The sequence below is a fragment of the Dipodomys merriami genome, unplaced genomic scaffold (assembly GCF_024711535.1).
Source record: "Dipodomys merriami isolate MVZ:Mamm:240054 unplaced genomic scaffold, mDipMer1.0.p SCAF_1, whole genome shotgun sequence".
NCBI lineage: Eukaryota > Metazoa > Chordata > Mammalia > Rodentia > Heteromyidae > Dipodomys > Dipodomys merriami.
In genome coordinates, this window is record NW_027202270.1 from 35081134 (window position 1) to 35107823 (window position 26690).

The 26690-nt window shown below is 37.2% G+C and overlaps 1 long non-coding RNA gene across 2 annotated transcripts; it reads left to right on the forward strand.

The window, feature by feature from the left end:
- The first annotated feature begins 6 nt into the window (after nt 1-6).
- LOC138825231 (uncharacterized) lies at nt 7-25943 on the forward strand. 2 transcript variants are annotated; one of them, XR_011371367.1, is made up of 3 exons: nt 7-139; nt 23538-23710; nt 24366-25943. It is a non-coding gene; the product is annotated as an uncharacterized lncRNA (long non-coding RNA). The 2 variants fall into 2 exon arrangements; XR_011371368.1 differs by lacking the exon at nt 7-139 and adding an exon at nt 3079-3188.
- The last annotated feature ends 747 nt before the right edge of the window (nt 25944-26690 follow it).

The window sequence follows — 26690 nt, forward strand, 5'->3', positions numbered from 1 at the left end:
AGGCGTGGAGGCTGCGGCCTGGGACGCGCGCCCCGCTGGAGCGGGGTGGGGTCCCCGGCGTGGTTAGGAGGACGTGGCTTTGTGTGTAGGCTCCAGCTCCGGATCTAGATCCGGCTCCAGGTCCGGCTCCAATCTGTAGGTGAGGAAGGCGCCCCCGCAGCCCGTGCGGTTTCGGCCATAAAAGTAGCCGGCTCCGCGGGAGGGCGGAAGCCTGGAGGGAGAAGCCCCGCCCCTTCCTGGCCCCGTTGCCTGGGTGACGGGGAAATCCTGGCTGGACGCCCGGGGGGCCTCGCTTAGAAGCCTTCGGGACGCTGAGACCCTCTGGTGGTCCACACGCGTGGAAGGGGAGCTTGGGGTTCTGGAACCCTCTTCTTCCAGACTTATTGTGACCATGTTAGACTTACTCTGCACAATGCCAAGTGCCTCAAGGACTTTTCCTGCTTCAGTCCCGGTATCAGAAAAAGAAAAAAACCCTTTTCTTCCTCCTCCTTCCTCCTCCTCTCCCCGTGCCCCGGCCGTTCTTCTCCCCGTACTCCTCTTTCCCTCTCTTCCCCTCTTTCTCCTTCTCCCCCTTTCCGCCCCTCCCCCCTTCTCCCTGTGTGTCCCAGGCTGACCTCAGATTTACCATCTTCCAGCCCCCATCCCGGAGTGCTGGGATTGTCACAGCTTCTTTTTAAGAATGCTATTTTGGTGGCAAAATGTAGTGTGTGTGATCTATGCTGTTGCTTCTCTGTAGACAAAGGTGGGAACATGTTCATATAGCATACATAACGTACATAGCCCAAAGTCATACCCATATATACATATATAAGACTGAGTTTATACCAATATTTCGAATTGCAGTGCAATGCAACAGACACCAACATTTATTGTCTTGTTTTCTTCCTTTCCACGTCTTTAGCTCTTTTCTCTGATGAAAAAAATCCTATTATCCTTCATATCTTCATGTTACCAATTTTCTTCTCATGTTACCAGTTTCTCATTGCTGAAGCTAGCCTATCCCCTATGTAGTTGCTTTTAGTTTCCCACACCTTCTGCTGAACTGTTCTTTCCATTCAGGCTCCAGTCTGTGCCAAGCTGACCTCTCATACCTTCTTGCCTCACTGCAAGTTGTGCGGAGCAACTTACTCTTTGCCCCTTATATTGACTGTCTTCATATTGGTCATTCTCTGACACTGCACAAGTCCATCTAATGATTTTTTTTTTGGTATAAAAGGAAGGGCCATGACTATTATTAAATCTCCATTTTAACTACATTTTAAGAATATATTGGAAAAGATCAAGAGTAGATATAAGAGAAAACTGAAACGACCCAGCTGGTAGACAGTGGCTTCAGTGGCATTAGTTCAGGTGAAGAGAAATAAAGGAATATTTATTCATAAGAGCTCATTTAGGAATCCAAAAAGAAAATGCAGTATATATATGTATATTATCATATACATATATATGTATGGGAACATTATATTACTATAGAAAAGAAGGAAACTGCTATTTGAAACAATATAGATAAATCTGGAGGACCTTATTCTTAGTAAAATAATCCAGACAACAAAAGGCCCAACACTGTATGATCTCACCTGTTTAATCTTAAAATATTGAAATAATAGAAGTAAAGAGTACAACAGTGATTTCCAGGAGCATGGGTAAAGGGGATTCAGGAAATACTTGGGTATAAGGAATAGAAGAAAATAGACTTTCATTTATAAGATCAGTATATTCTGGGATTTTAATGTGCAGCATGATGGCTGTCATCACTGTTTTTTCTCTTTGAAATTTGATGAAAACATACCTTTTGTTCTTACCTCTCCTATGACAGTAGTTATGAGTGGTGATAGACATGTAAATTAATTTAATTATAATAATGTACATTTTGCATGCATACAGCAAAAGTATGGCATATCTAGAGTATATACAGTTGCTAATTCTTTAAATACAAGAAAAAAGTAGGAGGTATAGATAATTTCATAATAAATTTTTCACAATAAGGAAGAGAAAGAAGTATCTACTCTTAAGGATGTCCTCTCAGGGGGACTAAATCAGGGCCAGCCTTAGTACAATAAACCAAAAGTTCTCAGCTTTATCATATTTACATGAGATATAGTGTAATAAAGGGATCATTTCATTTTTTAGTTATATCTGGGGAACCACTTACCTTTCAAAATCAGTTTCCTTTGAAAATACTTTCTGTAAGCCTACTAAGCATAATTGATCACTCTATTCTTTATTATTGCATTCATCACAACATCTTATAATTACATTTCCTTGTGGTCTATTATACTGAGTTCTTTGAGCTCAAGAATCCAGTTTTATCTCTTTCTTCAATGCCTGGCTAGAACATACTTGGCATCTACACAATAAACTCACTAGGTTGGAATGGAAAATCAATATTTATTAAATACAAAGAGGAAAGAATGGCCCTTTGTTCCTAAAGTTGTTGTCTGGCCTGGTGGAGATGAGTGAAGAACACATTCACAGAAAGTAAATATCAAATGATAATGTAAACCCTATACAGGGACTTGATTTTAGGGGGAAGTACTCAGAGAAGAACTAGAGAAAAGTATGGATGCCCCTAAAAAATCCTCAAAGTATTTGGAAATTTAGAGCCAGAGAAAACTAAAGGCCCAGGAAGATTCATTAGTAACTTTCCCAAAGATACTGTAATCCAAATGTTAAGGGAATGTAAGGCATGTTTCCTGTTCCTTGATGCCTGGAATCTAAAGGCTGAACTCAGTGCCTTGCATTTGCTAGACAAGAACTCTGCTATCAGTAGAACGTGTGGACAATAATGTGCTAGAATAATTTCTGAAGAAGCAAAATTAAGCCAGTCTGTAGGTAGACATCCATCAGTAGACCATCTGCACTTCCTACCTCTTGCTGCACTTGCTTTAACTGCATCTCTGTAGGGATCTGTACTTAGCCATCTTTTAGCAACTCAAGAAATTGGGAGCATGGACGTGTGCAGAGCAGATCAAGTACAGGACAGGACTCTGCCTATCTTGGGTAGAAATGGTTTATTTTTTTACTTCTTAAAATAAAAATTTGTTATTGATTTGATGTATTTCTTTCTTTTTTTCTCTAGCACATACATATAAAACTATAACTTTCCAACAGGCATTGGTGGCTCATGCCTGTAATCCCAGCAATTTAGGAGACAGAGAGCAGAGGATCATTGTTCCAAACCAGCCTAGGTAGGAAAGTCCATAAAATTTTTTTAAAAAACTTTCTTCCCTAAAGGCTTTTTTAAAACTTACTATTTTATTTATTTATTTATTTATGTATTTATGTATGTATTTATTTATTTATTTATTATTGTGAGAATACCATACAGAGGAGTTACAATTACATGGGCAAGATAATGAGTACATTTCTTATAAAGCATTGTTGCCTCCTCTTTGTTTCTCCTTCCCATCCCTTCTCATACTCCCCCCACAATGCGATCCTCCCTCCCACCACCAAAGTTGTAAAGTTCGTTTTTCGACATAACGACTTGTACATCTCATTGTTCCAATGGGTCCACCTGTATCCCTAGTTAAACGATTTGTTTTTAACCTTCCCCTCCACAAATTATACTTCAAATACAGTGAAAGCATGGGTTATGTTGTGGGGGGAGGGACATACAAAGCAACATAAAAATCATCTTGTAAATATGTTAGAAACAATTGCATGAAGGGAAAAAAACATTTGAATACTTATCTTGGGATTCATTCCCCTAACATCAACTTATCTGATCTGTTCTGGTTGACTCAGACATATACTGGTTATTGTAAATAAGAGAAACAATGGGACCTATGTTTCTTTGGGCCTGGCTTACTTCACTTAATATATTTTTTTCCAAGTCTCTCCATTTCCTAACAAATGGGGCAATGTCATTCTTTCTGATGGAGGCATAGAATTCCATTGTGTATATATACCACATTTTCTTGATCCATTCATATACTGAGGGGCATCTGGGTTGGTTCCATATCTTAGCTATGGTAAATAATGCTGCAATAAACATAGTTGTGCTGATAGCTTTAGTATGGTCTTGTTTGTGATCATTTGGGTAAATGTCCAAAAGTGGGATTGCTGGGTCATAAGGGAGCTCTATGTGGAGTCTTTTAAGGAACCTCCATACTGCTTTCCAAAGTGGTTGAACAAGTTTACACTCCCACCAACAATGTAGTAAGGTTCCCTTCTGTCCACATCCCCTCCAGCATCTGTTGTTATTAGAGTTCTTGATTATAGCCATTCTAACTGGGGTGAGGTGGTATCTCAATGCTGTTTTGATTTGTATTTCTTTTATGGCTAGAGAGGTTGAGCATTTCTTCATGTGTCTATTGGCCATCCTTCTTTCCTCTTCAGAGAAGTTTCTCTTTAAGTCTTTCACCCATTTATTTATTGGGCAGTTGTTTCTTTGAAGATTTGTTTTTGGGGGATTTAATTTTTTAAGTTTCAGGTATATTTTAGATATGAGACCTTTGTCTGTTGTATGGCTAGTGAAGATCTTCTCCCAATCTGTGGGCTTTCTATTGATCTTGCGAGCTATGTCCTTTGCCATGCAGAAGCTCTGAAATTTCATGCAATCCCATTTGTCCAACCTTTCTTTGATTTGTTGTGTTTCTGGGTCTCTATTAAGAAAATTTCGGCCTGTGCCAAGGAAACCTAGGGTTTCTCCTATTCCATCCTGTAACGTTTTCAGAGTGTCTGCTTTGACTCCGAGGTCTTTGATCCATTTGGAGTTCTTTTTATAGAAATTTTACTATTTTTAAATTTTTAAATAAGTTTTTTATTGTGAAAGTATGGTACAGAAGGGTTTCAATTATATGAGTAAGGTAATGAGTATATTTCTTATCAAGCATTGTTGCCTCCTCCTTTGTTTTTCCCTTACCAATCCTGCCCTCCCATCTCCACGACTACACTCCCCCCAATAGAACTCTTATTTTCAATAAACTACCCTCCCCTCAAAGTCAAGTGGAGCTATAGTTCAAGTGGTAGAGAGCTAGCCTTCAGCAAAAGATGTTCAAGGACCACATCCAGGCCCTGAGTTCAAACCCCAGGATGGGCATAAAATAACAAAACAAAACAAAAGTTACAAATTTCCATGTTTTAGCAGTGTCCTATACATTCTGATACTCGATGGTTTTGTCTTTATTCAAGAAATATCTGTTCTCATTTTTCTTGTAATTCTTTTTTTGGCCCATGGATGCTTCTTTGGATGTCATAAAGAAAACACCAGCACCTCCCTCTAAGAATGTTATAACAAAAGACACTGGAGTATTGTAGAAATGAAATGCTTTAGAATAGTTCCTGCCATAGTAATTGCTATGCTTCCAGCAGTTATTTTCATTGTCTGATTTACCTTTGGTTTTCTCCCTTCTGATATAAAGAGAAACCTCAATTTTCTATTGATTGCCATTACTGTAAACATTGGGATATATTTAAATCATCAGTTATTCTGTCTTGTTCCTTTGTTTCTATCTGTGTGAAATCTGAATAGTCTGATGGCCAAGGTATTCCTCATATTGCTAATTTGTTTCTTGGCTTCAACAGAGTTTAGATGAGAAACAACCAGTGTTTGTCTTTTGCAACTTCTGATTGCCTTAGCAGCCCTGTGCCTTTCATTGTTGTGTATCCAAAACACAAAAATAGAAACAAAAAGCATGCAAGTAGGATATTAAAACCAAGCCAAAACATATTTGTTGCATCTATGATTGTCTTCTATTTAATCAGCAGAGTTTACTTTAGCTACCTTGGAATAGCATCATTTATTCATATATCATATAACCACTTTTGAGTTTAACATACTTCTTAATGAATCTATTTTATCCCTAAAGGCATTTTTTAAAAAAAATTCATTTTTCAGGAGAAGTTTTTTTTCTCTTCAACATTTTAAAATGTCAAACAGAACAGAATGTGCTATTGCTGTAATTAATATGATCAAAGGTAAGATTACACAAAAAGCTTCCTATTTCAAGGTAGACTATTATGTTGGGAGTCCTACTCAATGTTAATGAAGCTGCTTGATAAAGAAGATAAGCAGTTTCTGTTACTGATGGAGGGAACAGGATTTCAGGTAGGGAGTACACATTGAAAACTCTTTCAGCCTGCAAACACTGAACCACAGCTCCTGTCTAGATACAAGGCTGACCTGATAATGGCATCTGTTGTATTTGTCTTACCTAGCAGTCAGCTTCTCACATTGTTTCTGTTGGCATTAAGTGGCCACAAAATCTGTTTGTTTCTTTTCACTATCAGGGGGCTCTTTAAAGCAATTAATCCATTCATAAAAAAGTTTTACAACATAATAACATAATCAATAATATTCTGAAGTTAAATATCACTGTTTAATTCTACTCTAATGCATTTTTCCTTTAAAGATAACCATTATAAAGATGAATTCCTACTTCAAAGAATTAATATATTCCTTGTAAAAGTATTTCTCATAAAAATGCCACCCTCAATATGTTCTCTTTATTAATTAGCAATGTTAGTGAATAATTTTTTTAAATTACTGAACATTAAAAGTACCGATTGCTTTCACATTGATGGTAGACAATACATTGTCACTATGTTCCTCTCTTTATGGTGCTACTGTAATTGCTTTTGTTCACTTTTTAAAAATGCCTCTGAGCCAGCAAAAGGTGCTTCCCACTTTAATTAAGCAACAAGAGCTGCCAGAAATCTATTGAGAAAAAAGGACTTCCTAGTGAGAAAGGCTTCATATCACATAGAAATGTTGTTGAAAAAATGATCATATGCAATAGTTGGACCTCTAATCACTTGAAGATTTTCCCATCTTGTGTATTAAAGTTTAGCGCTAAGACTTCCAGAGGATTTCTCTATCAATTTTATATTTGCAAATGCAAACTTCCCCCTATGGGTTGTAGTTTGCCATTGCCTCCAAGAAAAATCTAAGAATTAAAAATGTCATTTTCTTTGAAGACTTGAAATAATCATTGAAACAAAAGAGTGTATACATGACCAGTGTCTCATAAAGTATGGCCTAATGCTCTTGAGGATTTCCAGTCTCTTTCCAAGACTTGGAAGGACAAAACTATTTTTGAGATAATAATGAGATGCTCATTTTTATTCATGTCTTTAAAGAATCAGATTTTTTCCTTTATCTATTTTTCTCTTGCCAATGATTTAACTCAGAGCTGTAAACATGCTAAGCTCCACCACTGAGCTGTATCCCCAGCCCACCCTTGTTCTTTAACAAGTGTCTAAGGAAGTTTTCCAGAGACTACCTGTTGTGTAGACTGCATACAGAAACACATATGAAGATCTTATCTTTGTCTATAGAGCCACACATGATGTAACAAGATTTAAAGAAATGTAAAAAGTTATTACCAATATTACCATACTTCTTAATTTTGGAGAACTTTATTTTCTTTTGGTTCTGGGGCTTGCCTTTAGGGCCCAGGTACTATCTCTGAGCGTTTTTGCCCAAGGCTAGTGCTCTGCCTCCTGAGCCACAGCTTTACTTCCAGCTTTTTGGTGGTAAATTGGAAAGAAGAGTTTCACTCTCTTTCTTACCCAGGCTGGTTTTGAATCTCACTCTTCAGATCTAACTTAGCTCCTAAGAAGCTAGGATTATAGGTCTGAGCCACCAATGCCTGGCTGAAGAAACTTTTTCATTAAAATATAGGCTAATATGTAATGAGGTTTTACTTTTTAGTGAGTTAACATTTTAGTTTCCTTGTTTAAATTTCTTATATAGTAAATATGAGGCGACACAAGTACAAAGTACACATGTACAAAGGTTACCAAGAAACTAGTAAGTCTACTCAGCAAGAATTATGGTGAGCATCCTTATAATTCTAATTGCTTCATTCCATTTTCAATTCATGGATCCTATGACTCCTTCCATCTTCTCTCCCTGGGCCTTAAAATCACTGCCAGATGAATTACTTGAATTCTGAGTTTGAATCCTGAATAAGTTATTAATTTGGTGATGAGAAAAATTCTCAGAAAATAAGAAGATAAGCAATAAACTTTCAAGAACTGAATTTTATAAGTACTAGATCTATCACTATCAATCACTATATCTAAGTTTGATATCTGTTTTATGCTTCCTGTCTTTTATTTTTAATCCTGAGCTTCTCAAATGGGTAATTGACCTATTGTTAATGTAGAGGTAGTGGAGGATGAGAGAAGTGAATTTGCTCAAGACAGCTAGTCTATGGTTTTGAGATTCCTAGAATGGTTTGGTTTGTTTCTGGGCTATGTGAATAGGAGATGTCTTTGAGTTTCTTTTGTAGCAAATTTTATTCTTTAGATTTTGTGTTAAGAGGGCTAGATTATAACATACACTTCAGAAATTCATTTTTTTTAATTTTTATTTTTTGTGAACATACTGTACAGAGGGGTTACAATTACATGGGCAAGATAATGAGTACATTTCTTATCAAGCATTGCAGCCTCCTCCTTTGTTTACCCTTCACATCCCTTCCCAGCTGCCCCCCCACCCATCCTTCCTCCCCCCCACCCCCACCAAAGTTGTAAAGTTCGTTTTCGATATGACAACTTGTACTTCTCATTGTTGCCACGGGTCCACCTGTATCCTTAAACGACTTGTTTTTCCCCATCTCCTCCACAAATTATATCAACATCAAATATAGTGAAAGCAGGGGTTATACTGTGGGGGAGGGACATACAAAGCAACAAAGAAATAATCTTATAAATGCGTTAGAAACAAATGCATGAAAGAAAAAAACATTTAAATACATATCTAAGGGTTCATTTTCCTAACATCACATTATCTGACCTTTTCTGCTTGACTCATACATATACTAGATATTGCAAATAAGGGAAACCATGGGACCTATGTTTCTTTGGGCTTGGCTTACTTCACTTAATATAAATTTTTTCCAAGCCTTTCCATTTCCTAACAAATGGGGAAATGTCATTCTTTCTGATGGAGGCATAGAATTCCATTGTGTATATATACCACATTTTCTTGATTCAGTCATCCACTGAGGGGCATCTGGGTTGGTTCCATATCTTAGCTATGGTAAATAATGCTGCAATAAACATAGTTGTGCTGATAGCTTTAGTGTGGTCTTGTTTGTAAACATTTGGATAAATGCCCAAAAGTGGGATTGCTGGGTCATAGGGGAGCTCTATGTGAAGTCTTTTGAGGAACCTCCATACTGCTTTCCAAAGTGGCTGAACAAGTTTACACTCCCACCAACAATGAAGTAAGGTTCCCTTCTGTCCACATCCCCTCCAGCATCTGTTGTTGTTAGAGTTCTTCATTTTTGCCATCCTAACTGGGGTAAGGTGGTATCTCAATGTTGTTTTGATTTGCACAGAAATTCATTTTTTAAAGAATGGGAACATAAATTTGACCCATCCAGAGCTGGGTTCTGTTTAGCTGTTTTGGGATATTTCCTCTTTTCTCTCACTGTTATTCAACTCACAGATCAGAATCAGGATTTCTAATCACTTCTACACACCCTGAAGTATATGCCATATATTATCATCAGGGATCTTTTTTTCAAACATAATCACTACTTATTCAAGAGGTGAGAAAAGTAATGAGAAAGATAGGCCTATTTCTTCTACAATGTAAACTGAAATTAGTCTAACAGGAACTTTAAACATTGTCAGTAGGTAATGATGTGTTATTAAGAATAATTCCATTTTATGTAACATAAAATGTACATCTTGATGTAATTTTTTCTCCTCCCTAGATAAAAGAAATTCTGTCTGGCTTTTAGACTATCTAGACTAATTTGGATGGTTCAGTTCCACTTTACTAATCAGTTTAAGTGCATGAACAAATTCACATCATTACCTTTCATCTCTATTTGCCTTAAAATTAATATTTATTCTTTCAGAATGTATTCTCTGTATGCTTTATCTATCTGAAATATCACAGGGAAGATAGTGAATAATCTTCACAAATTCAAAGTAATATATTTAAACTGTCACCAATTTATTAACTTTATTTATAGTAGGGAAGGACTTAATTTTAACTCAATTACATCAAGGGGGTGGGAGAACAATATCAGCCATTTTCCTAATAAAGAGTTTACATTGACTCAGAGCAAAACTTATTAAGATAACATATGATAGTAAGTTAAAAGAATTCTAAGAAACTAGAAAACTAGCTTTAAAAGCATCCATTTGAGCTGGAGCATTAGCTCATACCTCTATAACTACTCAGGAGGCTAAGAAAGATCTGAGGATCGTGGTTCAGAGCCAGCTGGGGCAGGAAAGTCCATGAGATGGGTATCTCCAAATTAACCAGTAACAAGACAGAAGTGGAGTGAGGCTCAAGTGGTAGAGCTCTAGCATTGAGCAAGTAAAGATCAGAGACAGACCCCAATCCCTGAGAGCAAGCCCCAGGTCTAGCACGCTTACACACACACACAAAATATTGTTTTGATTTAATAGTAATTGTTTATATACCACCTTACACAGAAGTATTTTTCTGATTGCTTTTATAATTATGAAAAATAAGACAGTGCCCTTGTTTTCTCTGACCCCTGATATTCACTCATTACCATATTTTATGTACATCACATATCATCTATTTTTTTCTGTATTGGTCATTGAACCTACCTATGCTTCACATATAATAGACAAAGATCTACCACTGAGTTATGTCCCCAGCACATACCACATTGTGTTACACACACATTACTCTTTCCCTCACTGGTATGGAACCTGTCATTTATCTTTGTCTTGTCACTGAAAACAACACAATGCTTTTTATGTGGGTCAAATAGCTATGTATACAAATGAATTGTTCATTATGTATGCTGATTTTTAAAAATCATAACAAGTTTTTAATTCTATGCTGGTTTCATTAAGAGGAATTTAGAACCTACCAAAATTTAGATTTTATTTATTTATTTGTCTTCTTTAGATGATTGTTAACAGAAAATTCAGAAACAGATAATTTTCTGTAGCTTTGTCTGTGTCAATTAATTTTGCTGGAATAAAAGCTCTGTTGTTTGGTCATAAACTCTGAAGATCACACCTACTCTATCGTGACTTGGAAGACTACTCAGAATCACAAGGGGGATTTGTCTAGGAAAAACCCAGTACTCTAGATATTTGGACACAGGTATAAAAGACAGACCTTAACATTTAGGATGAAATAATAAAATTTAAACAGAAGACCACTAAATCTTCTTTACTAAAAACAAACCAAGGTATACAGCTTCATGGATTAATTCTGTAAAAATATGTTTTTATTTCTTTAAGTAGTTGTACAGAGGACTTGCCATTCAACAGAGGTGTTTGTGAATACAGTGCCTCAAGATCAATGTTACCCCTTTTAACATTGTCAACTATTCCTCCCACTCTACCCCTTCCCTCACTTTTCTTAATTTTTAGGTTGGATTTTTTGATGTGAAAATTTCTCAAAAGTAATTTGCTATATGTTTTAGTTTGGGGACATGAGGTACTTTAAAAAATATAACTTTATTGTTATTATAAGGTATTGTACAGAGGGGTTACTATTTCATAAATCAGATAGTGAGTGCAATTCTTTTATTCTTATTTATTTATTTATTAGCCAGTCCTGGGGCTTGAACTCAGAGCCTGGCACTGTCCTTGAGCTCCCTTTGTTCAAGGCTAGCACTCCACCACTTGAGCCACAGCACCACTTCTGGCTTTTTCTGTTTATGTGGTACTGAGGAATTGAACCCAGGGTTACATGCATGCTGGCAAACACTCTACCACTACCACATTCCCAACCCTGTGGGTGAAATTCTTTTTGGACAATGTCACCCCTTCTTTTACTTCCTCCAGCTTTCCCCTCCCATCCCAGCTCAAATGTTGCGTAGTTCATTTTCCACGTGGTGTGTATTGAATACCATGACTGCATATGTTCATCCTCCCTCCCTCCAATTCCCTCCAGCAAAATCAAACACTATCACTACCACCACCACCATCACCACCACCACCAACAACAAAATCCCTGTTTCCATTTTCTGGAATTTGTTTCAATAAATAGTATTTTAAATGTTCAGAGGCATTACATGGTTGGGTTCTTTTCCTAAGAATATCTTCCTTTAGTTTGATTGTGTGTGAATGTCTACAGTCCTGTATAAGTTATCATGTCGAATTTTGATTTAGATTTAGCTTCCATATATGAAAGAAAAGGTGCCATTTGTCTCTCTGAGCTAGGCTTACCTCACTTAACATGATTTGTTCAAGGTCCATCCATTTCCCTGCAAATAACATAATGTTAATCTTTCTAATGGATGAAAAATTCCATTGTGTGTATATTCCACATTTTTTTGGGAGGGAAATCAGTTATCTATTGTAGGGCATATGGGCTATTTCTGTAACTTGGCTATTGTGACTAGTACAACAATGAACATTGAGGCCCAAGTGTCTTTTACTGTATTCTGACTTTTAATGTTCTGGGTAAATGCCCTAGAGAGGTATGGCTGGTTACAGGAAAGTTCTATGTTTAGGTTTTTGAAGAATCTCCAAATTGTCATCCAGAGTATTACTAGTTTACATTCCCACCAATAGTGCAATAACATTCCTTTTGTTTTGTTTTGTTGGTCATGGGACTTGAACTCTGGGCCTGGGCACTCTACCCAAGCTCTTTTACTCAAGGCTAATGTTCTACAATTTTGAGCCCCAGTTCTGCTTCCTACCATTTCTTTTTACCCACATCCCCACCAGCATATGTTGTTGTTCATATTCTTGTTGGCCAATCTAACCAGGATAAATGGAAGTCTCAAAATGGTTTTCATTGCATTTCTGTTATGGCCCAGGATGGTGAGCATTTTCTCTTGGGTGTTTTTACAACTCAGTCAAACAGTGAGTAAACCACTAGTTTTTATTTTGGGGAAATGCAGCTTACTATAGAATTAATTATGTTAATCTAAGAAGAGTGACACAATGAGAAAGTGGTTTGCTTTATGAGACAGTTATTCATAGATAGGGGAAATCTGGAGAATATGATTTTGTAGGCAGCAGGTTGACTCTTAAGGATAAGAGCAGGGATTATAGAAAAATGGGGCAGATCTGGGTTTGAATTCCAAGTATACCATCTTAACTTAGGACTTTATCTGTAAAATAACTATAGTTTTATGTTACAGTATTCCTTTGAAAATTATGAAAGACTACCCCCCAAACAGCATGGAATGTAAGAAGCATTTATCGAATAGCAGAAAAGAAAAAGAAACTTGTTGTTTGTACAAAAATATTCTTGCAGCAGAGAATGTTACTTCATTATGCTATTTTAGGTTGGGAAAATATTTCTTATGTTTGCAGTTGTCATCTAAAATTCTACATACTTAAAGTAATCTCCTAGACTCTTGATTTTTTTTTTTTATTTGAAAACTGGTTAACTCAATTCACATGACAAATATCTTACAGTAGAAAATAATGCATTAACATACTTGATTTTTATTGTGATGTATATTATTTGTATCAAAATTTTCAGTACTCTATTAAACCTTCAGTGAATTGATAGAATCATTTTTTTTAGAAACCAAATAAAAAGAAAAACTTACTTTTGTAATTTGTTCCACTTATCAAAATGTGACACTTTGTGATCCTGAAGCAATCACATGATCAGACCCATTTCTTTGCTGGGTAAAGGACTGGAATGGACTTCCACCTAACTGTGGATGATCAAGCTATTAGTGTGGTACTTTCTTTATAGGTCTTGCTTGTCTTGATGAGCACAATTGCTTTATGGACTTTTACGGGAGGGCTGGGACATGAATATGCTACTTATACCTTTCTCCCTGAAGTTATAATCAGAAGAGATTTGAATCAAAGGGATGGATCAGTAAATTATTTATTATTAGTAATAAAGGACTGTGCCAGGGAAAGGCATGCAATCATGAATACTGAAGAATAATAAATATGTTATTGCCTGAGATTCCTGTTGTTTGCCAAGTATTATCAAGTGTCTGTATTCCTTGGGAACTAGAGATGTCTCAGAATGAAATACACTGTGTTCTCATGTTCACACATGAGTATATTTAGAGATGAAATCAACTGGAAATGAATATCAAGGACAGCCTTCAAGGGAGAATAAAGTCATGACCAGTCAGTTTTATTCCTCTGTCTTAGTGATAGGAAAATTATATGCTAACTGTATGCTAATATTTTCTTCAAAGAAAATCTTTGAAGAAATCCCATGATAGGAATAGATAATAGAAAAAAATAAAGAAGGAAATACATTTACATTCACCACATTGAATAACTGGTATTAGCATGTTTCTATGCACCATTTAGTTCTTACAATCTGTAAAAATATTGAAACATTTTTGTTTTGTTTTATTTAAAACCATATTTCTTATTTTGAGAAGTTTCTGTTTAGCTCCTTTGCCTATTTGTTAATTGATTTATTGATTCTTTGAGGTTTTAATTTCTTGAGCTCCTTGTATCTTCATTAGGTTCTTGTTAGAAATGTAACTGGTAATGATCTTTCTATTTGTAACTGTGTTCTTTGCTGTGAAGAAACTTTTTAGCTTGATGCATTCTCATTCACCAATTCTTTCTTCAATTTGCTGAGCCCTTGGAACTCTACTCAGAAAGTTCCTGCCTATATCAATAAGCTATAATGCTTTTCCTTTCTGTAGTAGTTTTAAGGTTTCAGGCCTTACATTGAGTTCTTTGATTCATTTTGAATAGGTATTAATCATCCAAGCATCACAACTATTAGGGGAAAATGCTACTATTCAATGTTGCTCTTCTGATACCTGAGGGAAGTTGAACAGAAAACAGAAGAGATTTCAGCTTGATGGAGTCCTCAAAGTGGAGGAGATCAGCTGGCATTTGGCTCCAGGCACAGTGATCATTATTTTACATTTTTAAGCATTGGAGCTGTATAATGAGGTTTGTTACCTGAGTTATGCTGACTGCCTCTTCAATCTAGTAAAGGAAGAAGCAAGATCAGAGTCAACTGGGGTGAGTGCTGTCCCTTCGATTTTTGTTTAAGGCTAGTGTTCTACCACTTGAACTTGAACTACTACTCCACTTCTGGCTTTTTGTGGTTAATTGAAGAAAAGAGTCTCATGGACTTTTCTGCTTGGGCTGGTTTTGAACCATGATCCTCAGATCTTAGCCTCCTGAGTAGCTAGGATTACAGACATGAGCCACTATCCCCAGCTCCAAGCCTAAACTTCGATCCTCATGTTTCTGATTTATCTACCTGCTGACAGATGTATAAAACTGCCCCTCTCTTAGTCAGCCTATTGTATAAAAATTAAAAACCTAAGTGCCTACTATATAAGGGAACAGAAGGACCAAAGAGGGCAAGAGAGAGAAATAAATCTCCTTTTTGCCTAGTAGTGTACCATCTTGCCTTTCTAGTGAACGTGGCCTGGACAGCTACCTCTCTGTCCATCCCATTGCTCATTTGTCACTATTCTTCCTCTAGGGGAAAAAAGAATTGTCCTTAAGGAAACATGAGGAAGGGAACAGTTCTCAGATCCTGTACTCCTCCAAATTACCACAAATAGTCTTTGAAAGAATATTATGACAACTGGAATTACATTGGTAGGACAGAACCCAAGGCTCAGATATGTTAAGCAACTGTCTACAATCACATAGCTAAGTGCAAGTGTCTGAAGCTGCGTTTAAACATGGTTGTGTCAGACCCCAAGGCCCAAGTTCTTTTCTCAGTGCTTCTACTCTCATGAGTTCTGTCTTCTTGTATGTTGGCATTTTAATGCAGACTTTTTGCAGACTTAAGGGACAGGTCTAGCTTTCATGGGGGAAAGAATGAGAGGCTATTTCAGATGTCTTGTTGACCAGAAGGGTCTGTTTGACAGTTTTTCAAATGATTAATCCATCTATAATATTTACAACATATAAGGATTCACTTAAGCTCAAAACAGATAAACATTAAGAGGGTAAAATCAGTTCCTAGAATCAAGATGAGAAATTTGTTATGCAGTTCTTTTATTTAAAATTAAACATAACTTCATAGCACCAATGTATAATTGTGTTGTCCACACTTAACTCTGCTAAACAATTGGAAGTAAGGAGTATATTGCTGAGACTAAAGGAAACACCTGGAGATGGCGTAATTGTAAGACAAAAAGTTCGTTGTAACTTACTAACTGGGAAGCTACTGGGGAAAGGATGGAAGGTTCAAGTATCTTAGCTGATCCCACATTTTGGGGAAAAGCAGAAGTGAGAATGCCTACCTCAGAGAACATGGTTAGGACTGAATCAGTTCATATATGTAAAAGATATATCTACTTTCAGACACTGAGCCTTTGCCCTTCATATAGAGCATATTTGAGAATTTATCAAACCTTCATCTTGAATCACAAAATGTAGTTTGGGAAGTTGAGCACAGATATTATTCTTTCTTTTCCTGCTATAACATTTTGAATAGTCCTTGTCATGGAATCTCCTCCAGTTCTAGTCTTTGCTTACAATGCCTAAAATACTTAAAATCTGAACAAAATCTGTTGGCTATGGAAGTAAAAGGAGGGATATGAAGTTCAGGAATGGGACAGGAATGATAAAGCAAATTTGTTCTGTTGATCCTGTATCTCTCTGCTCTTAACTGAATCTTCTGAGAAGAGGTAGGGGACTCTCTTTTACAAATCACTCCAATGATAAATACTTTAATGAGGGCTACACCCATTACTGCTTTTATGTGTTTTTTTTTTTTTTTTAACATTTTCTTTCTTTAGTATTGGAGATTGAACCTAGTGTCTCACACATGCTAGACAAATGCTCTACTACTTGGCTATCCCCCCATGTCTGCCCCCTGAAAAATCACTGTAATGGCTCTCCTTTCCTAGGATTTATGATTTGAACAGGGACGACAGGATCATGGAAGAGTGCAGACAAAGTGGTATTTAGCTGCCAAAGATGAAGTCATTTATGGTGACTGAGGTCATATCACATCATCTAAAGTTATGTAATCAATCTTTTCCCTTCTTCGTTTTTGAAGCAATTTTGCTGTGTAGCCTAGGCTGATTTCAAACTTATCTTTCTCTCACCTCAGCGAAGTACTGGAATTACAGGCCTGTGTGAGCAAACATGTCTGTAGCTAAATCTTGGTTAAGTCTCCATAGCTTCCCCTCCCCCTATTGTATTTTTCATACTTTTTTTAAAATAAAAATTTAAAAATGGTTTTTAGCAGTTTATGACCTTCTGAATTTTCACACCAATTTTAGTCCATGTGTCAAAATCATAGAATTGCATTTGGCTGGAATTACATGTTTTATAAATTAATCGGACAGACTATTTAGTCTTCTTTGTGTATTTTTCTTATAGCATTTCATACATTCTTTGTTAAATTTATTTTAGGTGCCTTATATTTTTATTGCTGTTTTAAAAATCTTTTAAAATATATGTTCTAATTATACATTGTTAGCATATAAGAATAGATTTGGCACATTATATCCACTTAATCATATTCATTTGTTTATTATAGGATTTTATAATAGACAGTTGTATTATCTGTAAATAAGGTCAGTTTTTCAGTCTTCATTTCTAACATTAACATTTCCATATTTGTATTTCTTTTTCCTTTTTTCTGGTGCTAGGATTAGGGCTTGAACTCAGGGCTAGGGTGTTCTCTCAGTGTTTTTTTTTTTTGTTGTTATTGTTCAAGGCTGGCACTCTATCACTTGAGCCACATCTCTACTTTTGGCATTTTGTTGGTTAATTGGAGATAAGAGTCTTACAGACTTTCCTGTATGGGCTTGCTTTGAACATAATCCTTAGGTCTCAGACTCCTGAGTATCTAGGATTACTGGTGTGAGTCACCAGCACCTGGCTTCCATCTTTATATTGCTTCTTATTTTTCTTCATGTTGAGGACTTCTTGTACCACATTAAATAATGAAATGAGATACTTGCAATCTTAATTGCAATCTTTCTACCAATCATTATGAGCCTTGATCTTTGCTTGTAATCAATGATGGAAAAACGGTGTTTGCTCTCAACTCTGCCAAATACCTTGTTCAGAGCAGGTGATTGATTAATAAATATTCTTTCTAGTACATGGACATATATCAGGCGAGAGCATTTCTTTTTTTTTTTTTTTTTTGCTGGTCGTGGGGCCTGAACTCTGGGCCTCAGCTCTTCAGCTCAAGGCTAGCGCTCTACCAATTGAGCCACAGTGCCACTTCCAGCTTTTTCTGCTTATGTGGTGCTGAGGAATCAAACCCAGGGCCTCATGCATGCAAGGCAAGCACTCTACCACTGAACCACCTTCCCAGCCCATGCGAAAGCATTTCTGTCAGGCATAAAACCTCCCAGGTATATACCTAAATGCAAAGTGATTAGAGTTTTGCAATCTGGAGTAGCAGTTTAAATTATCCAGAGGTGATGTCAACTTGGATATTTCAGTTTTTTTATTTCTATTATAGTCGTGAAGGAATTGCTCTGAGACTGAGAATTGATTTATGATAAAATTGCTATTTTTAAGCATCTGTTAATGTCATTTCACTATCATAAACACTAACAGTAGTTAGACATGTTCTCCAGAAGAGGTTTTTATGCCTCCCATTACAAACTGATACTAGGCATTGAGAGAGGAAGTTGAGTTCTGCAGTCATGCTGCTGTGTTGGTTTTCTTTTGCAATATAACTAATTATACATATGAGCAGCTTAAAGCAATCCTACATGGCAGTATACACCTTGGGAAGCTGAGGCAGGAAGATAACAGGTTTAAGGCCAGCCCATTCTACATACTGAAATCTTGTCTCTAAACAGAACAATACAACTGCAACAACAACAAATCCCTGTTTTATCTTTCAGAGTTTTCATGGGTCAGGAATCTGGGCACAGATTATATTCTCTGCTCAAGTTCACAGAGTGCCAACTATCTTGTGGCTCTCAGCAGATATGAGGCATTTTATAAACTCTGTGAGTGGATGGCAGAATTCAATTCCCCGAGCTCTGGGGCCGAGGACTTAGTGTTTTTGTTAGCTGTTCTGATTACCACTATCTATCATCTATAGGCAGACATTTCACAACATGGCTATTTTCTTCTCTTGACTAAGCCTATCAGAGAACATTCTTGCTTGCAAGGGTCACCCAAATAGGCCAGGCCAAACAGATGCCTTCTTTTTGTTTAATTGATTTGGGACCTTAATTATATCTGAAAAAAATCCTTTTCTTACTATTTGATGAAAAAATCATTAGGATAAAAATCTCATATTCACTGGTTCTACCAAAGTACAAGGTAAGAAGATTATAAAGGATGATGGTCAGCTCAGGACTTTTTAGGACTCTGGCTATCTTAATGATTTTGTATAGGTGTAATGCTATTTCCCTACTCTCACAGGAACATTTCTTTCTTGTTTCATAGCTACATTTTATGAAGATATTAATGAGCCTTTCTCTTTTTCAAAAATCCTATATGCCTTAAATTGAGTGTTTGGCTCTAACTTCATTTCCTAGGTAATTGAGAGAACATCTTTACAAGTCAGAAATTTGGTAGTTTATGGGCTTTAATCCAACAGTCCAATAGTTTTTGAGTTTTACTGTTTTATTTAAAACTTTAAATTCATGTAGTTCTACAAGGGGGTTTCAAGTTAACATTTCCATTTATATTTCCAGTGCTACTCTGTGTGTGTGTGTGTGTGTGTGTGTGTGTGTGTGTGTGTGTGTGTGTGTGTGTGTGTGTGTGTGTGTGTGTGTGTGTTGGTTTTGTGGCTTGAACTTAGTGCCTAGGCCCTGTTTCTGGGCTTTTGTGCTCAAGGCTAGTACTCTAGTACTCAAGGTTAGTACCTGAGCCACAGGTCCACCTCTGGCTTTTTGTTGATAACTATTATTTGTTTACTTATTTTTATTTATTTATTTTTTAGTGTTTTTGTAGACAGAGGGGTTACAGTTACATGAATCGGGTAATAAGTAATAACTACATTTCTTTTTGAACCATGTCTCCCCTTCCCTCACTCTCTCCTGGTTTTTCCCTCTCATCCCAACCCACGAGATATATAGTTCATTTTCCACATAGTACCTAGTGATTATCCCTGTTGTATTTATTCATCTTTGTCCCACTCTTTAAGTGCCCTTCTTTCCCCTCCCAAGCAAACTAAAAAGCAAGGCAAAAGGAAAAGAAAACAGAGATAGCAACACTGGCAACAAAAAAAATGTCTCTTGTTTCTTTTTCTTGGTGTTCATTTCATATTTTTTATATGATCATCTGTGCATAACTATTGAGCCTTTGTCTACCATAGGAATGATGCACTTCTGGCTTTTTGGTGGTTAATTGGAGATAAGAGCATCACACACTTTCCTGCTTGGGCTGGCTTCAAACGGTGATCCTCTGATTTCAGCTTCCGATGTAGCTAGGATTACAGGTGCAAGCTAGGGGCACCTGGTAGGTGTCCAGTGCTTTTTGATTATACTCCCTCTTCCATCATTCTCCCCCAGAGTTTGCTGTTTGTAAGCTGCTACATTTTAACTATATTGAAAGCCACATGTTTACACACAAACACCCACAGTGAGGTATTTATTGGTAACCTCCCCATGTTAATAGCCTTTTGCTGTTCACAAGGTGTCATATCAGGCCAATATGTAATTATGCTTAGCAACATTATTTAGGCAACATAAGGGCTCCTAGGTTGGTGACTGCACAAATTATACAAGTAGAATTGGGTGAACTTGTTAATCTGCATAGAACTTCAAATCTAGAGCTCTTTTATACAGGTGCTTCGCTATTATATGAGTACAAAGTGTTTGTAAATATACATAATTTTGCATAAAATAATACAGATAACATTTTATAGAATTGGAGGCATCTGGTCTTACTTTGTATTACTCTGAAGTGGTTCCAAAAGATGCATCTATCTTTTTCTGTAGATTTATGTGCAGCTCTTTTTGAATTGGTAGTTATTTTTCTATTATGCTCTATCCCTTATAATTTGGCATATGTTTCTTGTCTGCTTCATGTTCTCCTTATGTTTATATGAGCCTGCATATCTTCTTAGTTACAAGAAGGAAGAAATAGAAACCATGTCAGCTGACAGATTTATTTAAGCCACCACATCATTCACTTTCATGCTTTTCCTTAATCACATTTCAATTGTCTTCAGGCAAAGCTTCTCACACAAAAAAGAAACTATACTCCAGAATAGAAATATTCATGAGGTTGGCAGATTTATAAGGATAATCTGTCCTGCCAGCAGCTTTTGCTAAGTATTGAGCTTTTATGATAAAAGATGATGGAAATTGGTAGATACAGGACAACTTAAAATAAAATAATCTGAATAGTTGATATAGATTGGCATGAATAGACCCAAAAGAATGTGTTATAAGAGATTTTTTTAATCTTCATCTTATGTCCTGGTCTCTGGCACAATTTTTATGTCTTATACTGAGAGTTTGGTGAGGCTTAGTGACTTCCCAAAATAACAAAGAAATTTTTCTAGGGCTTAGAAATATAATATAATTTAAGCATGGTGGAAAATAAGAGTAAAACAGATTAATATGCACATGGAAGAAAGTTTTTGGGTTTTCCATTTCTAAAAGATGGTCATCCTTGAACTTACACAAGGTTGAATGACAAAAAAGTACCACTATTTGTACATATTTGCTGTACTCAGCATAAAAGGTAAACCGTCATCACGTACTGAGCTGCTTCTACCCCATTATTGTTAAGTTTGCTAGTAGAGCAACATTTCTTCAGTGTAGTTACTTGGGCTGGTCTCACACTATGGTATGGAAGACACAAGTCACTACAGAATCAGGGGATATTGTGAGTTGAGTTGTATCCTTCGGAAACATATGATGAATTTTATATCTCCGATGCTTGTGAATGGAGCCTAACTAGGAAGTGGCACCTTCACAAATACAATCAAGTCAAGATGAGGTTATATGGCTTGGGGGAGGGAATCTCCATCTAATGACCATTGACCTTATTAGAAGACCACATGCAAATAGATACAGATAGAGGGTCATGTAGTGGCAGAGACAAAGATTCCAGTGATTCAGTGCAAAGCAAAGGGTGCCAAAATTACCAGTAGCCTCTAAAATTTAAGAGTGAAGCATTTAGATAGGTTCTCCTGAAAAATCTCATAAGGAACCAACTTTACTGACACCTTGTCTTTGGACTTTGAGCCTCCAACAAATGAGAGATTTTCTGTTATTTAAAGTCATCCAGGTATCATGGCAGTCCTCCAAAACGAAGAGAAAAGGCAGGAGGAAAACTTTTTCATCCCTGAGATGTTACTGGTTTCTTAGGCCCTGTGAAATGTAGGCAAGTTCTCATTATTGCTCTCACAACAACCTTGTAGGGTAGATATTGTCCCCATTTTACAGATGCCAGAAGTCAACCATATTAGATGATTTCTATTTGATAAGGAAGCCAATGGACCACTGTATTACTAATATCCCTTCAGAAGGGACAGTTAAAGTTAGAAATGGCTTAGCCATCTAAGGCTGTCCATACAATTGATTTCAGGATCCTTATGAAGAAAAAAATTACATTTTCTACCAATTGTTTTCATCACTAGTATTTACTGTTACAATAAAAATATTTCGAAAGCCAGGTGCCAGTGGCTCATGCCTATAATTCTAGCTACTAAGGAGGCTGAGATTTGAGGACCATGTTCATAGCTAGCCCAGGCAGGAAAGTCCGAGAGACTCTTATCTCCAATTAACCACTAGAAAACTGGAAGTGGCACTGTTGCTCAAGTGGTAGAGCACTTGTCATGAGCTGAAGAGTTCAGAGACAGTGTCCATGCTCAGAGTTTAAGCCCTACAACTGACCTATATATATATATATATATATATATATATATATATATATATATATATATATGAAGATATATATATACTTATATATACATATATATATGAAGAAATAACATATTCCTATGAAACTATATGATAATATCAGGGAAGTTTTTATGATATAGAGGATATAGAGTTAAGAACATTGGTACATGGATAAAGATGGAATGGAGTAGGAGAGTAAAATGGAATAAAAACAAATAATCTGGCAGAACTTTTCTTTACTTTTATTTCCTAGTACTGAGATGTGAACTCAAGGCCTCATGCTTTTTCTGCTAATGCTCTACCACTTGAACCATACCTTCAGACCAGCTTTTTGCTGATTATTTTGAGGATGGAGTCTCATGGATTTTTCTGCCACGGTTGGCTTTGAGCCTAGATGTTCTAAGTTTCAGTCTCCTGAGTAGCTAGACTTACAGGTGTAAGTCACTCTGCCTGGCTGAAAATATTTCTTCTGCATTTTTAGCCCTTAATCATTTTTTGTTGTTAGTGTTCATTAGATATTAGTATTAATGTTAAATATGAGGTCTGGGTTGAAATATTTAGTAATATTGGACAATATCATGCATGTATTGCACATCACTTGGCTCAAGCAACTATTTCACATTCTAAATGTAGTTGCGAGTTTTATTATACCTAACTTTTAAAAAATTCAGGTCATGTAATTTTGTTTTGTTTTGTTTTTTATTGTAAAGGTGATGTACAGAGGTAAGTCAGGTATTGAGAACCTTCCTTCCTTCCCTGTAGTGGACTGGACATGCACCAGGTAGAACGTGAAATACTGGGTAGCTCTATCTAGTAATTGAATAATGTAGAGAAATAGTGACTGTATAATTGCTTGGCCTTTGTTAATAGTTACTGAAACTTTGAAGAAAGAAGAGCCACAGGCTCAGATCAGCCAACCATCAACTCAGGACACTATGCAAACCAGAAGACATTCCAGGAGTACTGAAGGAAATGCTTATCTCCTTCAGCCAGAGACTGGAACTGGAACTTAGTTGTGAGGGTGATCAAAGAGCAAAGGAAGAGTGAGTACTTACTTGTTCAGTCCTAATTAAAGTCAGGAACCTGGGTGTGGAAACCCTAGATTAGGAATGAGGATACTGGATGGATGGGACAGAGAATTTTGAATCTATCGTTGCCTTGTATTAGCAGAAGTAACCACTGCTTAGTGACTAGAAGAGAGAAACCTCTCTTTTCCAGGAAATGAATGAAAATCTTCAATATGGAGAATGCCTTGCTCCTGATGTATGTTGCCTTTGCAATGTACCTCTTCATTCTGTCATTGCCATAGGTTAGAAATAAGCATCGAGTTTAAGCACAGCTTGAGGTGTTAGAATCTGGGGGTTTTCAGAGAATTGCAAAATCTGGATAGGATGTGCCCATAAGGGCTGAGGAGAGGGACATGTGTAGATGAAGATTTTGAGGGGATTAGCCTAAGGCTTGGTACAGAAGATAGGCTGGTAAGTAGAAAGTTACTGACCTGGGCTCATAGCTCCACGATTCAGGATTTCATGTTGTAGCATGGACACTTAGAGCTTATACCAATATTACACTGGCCTGGGCCCCTTAAGGCTTGGTGGAAGCCAGAATGTTTTGGCAGAGTATCAAGGAATGGAGTCAGGAGCTCTGGGAGATAAGTCTGTTGAAACTGGAAAACTCACCCTTGCCTCTGCTTCCTAGGAAAACCCTGATGACCCTTGATTCACAGAAGCAATAGGAATGCACGTTTGACGCAGACATGATTGTCTTGAGAAGTCCTGTGGCAGCTATTCTCTGGAGGCTGCAGTTGACAGCTGAAGATTGCTACTTGCAATTACCTAGAGAACATGGGAATGATACGATTCCAGCCTATCTTAGGCCAAATTGGACACAACTAAAGGGCAACAAGGCCAAATTGGCAAGGAGCAGGCACTGACTCACTGGGATGTGAAGTAAGGGCTCATGCGCCATGCTGCTAGAGAGATGCCAGCAAGCCTATTGCTTGTTAACATCAATTCATGGGAAAACTAAGCTGTGTACTGAAGATTGATGACAAATGGGACAAAAGTAATGGAAAACCGAGTTCATAGAACCAGAGCCCCCTTATTGAAGGGAAGGATGGGTTCACTTGAGTAAAGGACCCTGACAGGATTCTTCATGAGTATTTTATATGCCATAGATTCTCTCAGTTTTTTCTCTCTCCCTCCCTCCCTCCATCCCTCCCTCCCTCACTCCCTCCCTCTCTTCCTTCCTTCCTTCCTTCCTTCCTTCCTTTTTTCCTTCCTTCTTTCTCCCTCCCTCCCTCTCTACCTCCCTCTCTTCCTTCTCTCTCCTTTCTCCCTTTCTTCCTAACTTCCTTCCTTCTCTCCCCTCTCTGCTTCCCTCCCTCCATCCCTTCCTCCCTCCCTCACTCTTTTCTCTGTCTTTGTCTCTGTCTCTGTCTCTCTCTCTTTGTTATACTGTTGTATTGTCATCTGTTAGGTAGTCATTCTGTTCACCTAGTTATTTAGTTCCTCTGTGTTAAATGCATTATAGTAGACAATAACATAATATACATAGAGTCACATACTTTTCTAGATGCCAGGCTCTTCTTCAGACATTCTGATTGAGTAATTATCTAATGTTGCCCATTCCAGTCCTCTGACCAAGCTAAGCAATTCACCACTCTTCTGGGAGACATATCCTTACCTCATCCCCATTCCTCATAAAAAATGAATGATCACATCTGCTGTACGCATCTCTTCTCACTGAGACTCTTTCTCCTTTCTGTTGTGTGATAGCAATCCACATTTGGCTCCACAAATGAAATGAAGCAATCTGTGAAAGGATCTCATAGATCCCTTAGAATAGAAACATAACAAACTACTCAGAAAAAGCAAAAAAAAAAAAAAAAAAAGAATAGAAACGTTAGAGCATCAAAGGCAGGTGACACAAATCTGTTGACAGAATTTAGTTTTGCCTCTTAAACTGATAAATGGATCATCTTACTGACAATCACCACTGGGTTCATCAAAACTTTACAACCTAAAATAGACTCCCAGAGTGTAGTGAGCCACAGATAGGCAGGTGTTGAGTCTTCACTAGTTTTCAGCAGTACACTGTGAATGCTGTTATATCTTTCCAGTGGAAAACAGAATCTTACTTCTTTTTTTTTTTTAATTGTATTTTATTTTATTTGAGAACATACTGTATAGAGGGGCTACAATTACATGGGCAGGATAATGCATACATTTCTTACCAAGCATTGCAGCCTCCTCCTTTGTTTACCCTTCACTTCCCTTCCCCGCCTCCCCCCTCCCCCCACCCAATTTTATCCCCCTCCCCCCACCCAATTAAACCCCCCCCCACACCGACATTGTAAAGCTGGTTTTGACATGACATTTTGTACTTCTCATTGTTGCAACAGGTCCACCTGAATCCTTAAACGACTTGTTTGTCCCCATCTCCTCCACATGTTATACTGACATCAAATATAGTGAAAGCGGGGGTTACACTGTGGGGGAGGGACATACAAAGCAACAAAGAAATAATCTTATAAATGCGTTAGAAACACATGCATGAAAGAAATGAAAACATTAAAATACATATTTAAGGGTTCATTTTCCTAACATCACATTATCTGACCTTTTCCGCTTGACTCATACCTATACTATATATTGCAAATAAGGGAAACCATGGGACCTATGCTTCTTTGGGCCTGGCTTACTTCACTTAATATAATTTTTTCCAAACCTTTCCATTTCCTAACAAATGGGGAAATGTCATTCTTTCTGATGGAGGCATAGAATTCCATTGTGTATATATACCACATTTTCTTGATCCATTCATCTACTGAGGGGCATCTGGGTTGGTTCCATATCTTAGCTATGGTAAATAATGCTGCAATAAACATAGTTGTGCTGGTAGCTTTAGTGTGGTCTTGTTTGTAAACATTTGGGTAAATGCCCAAAAGTGGGATTGCTGGGTCATAGGGGAGATCTATGTGAAGTCTTTTGAGGAACCTCCATACTGCTTTCCAAAGTGGTT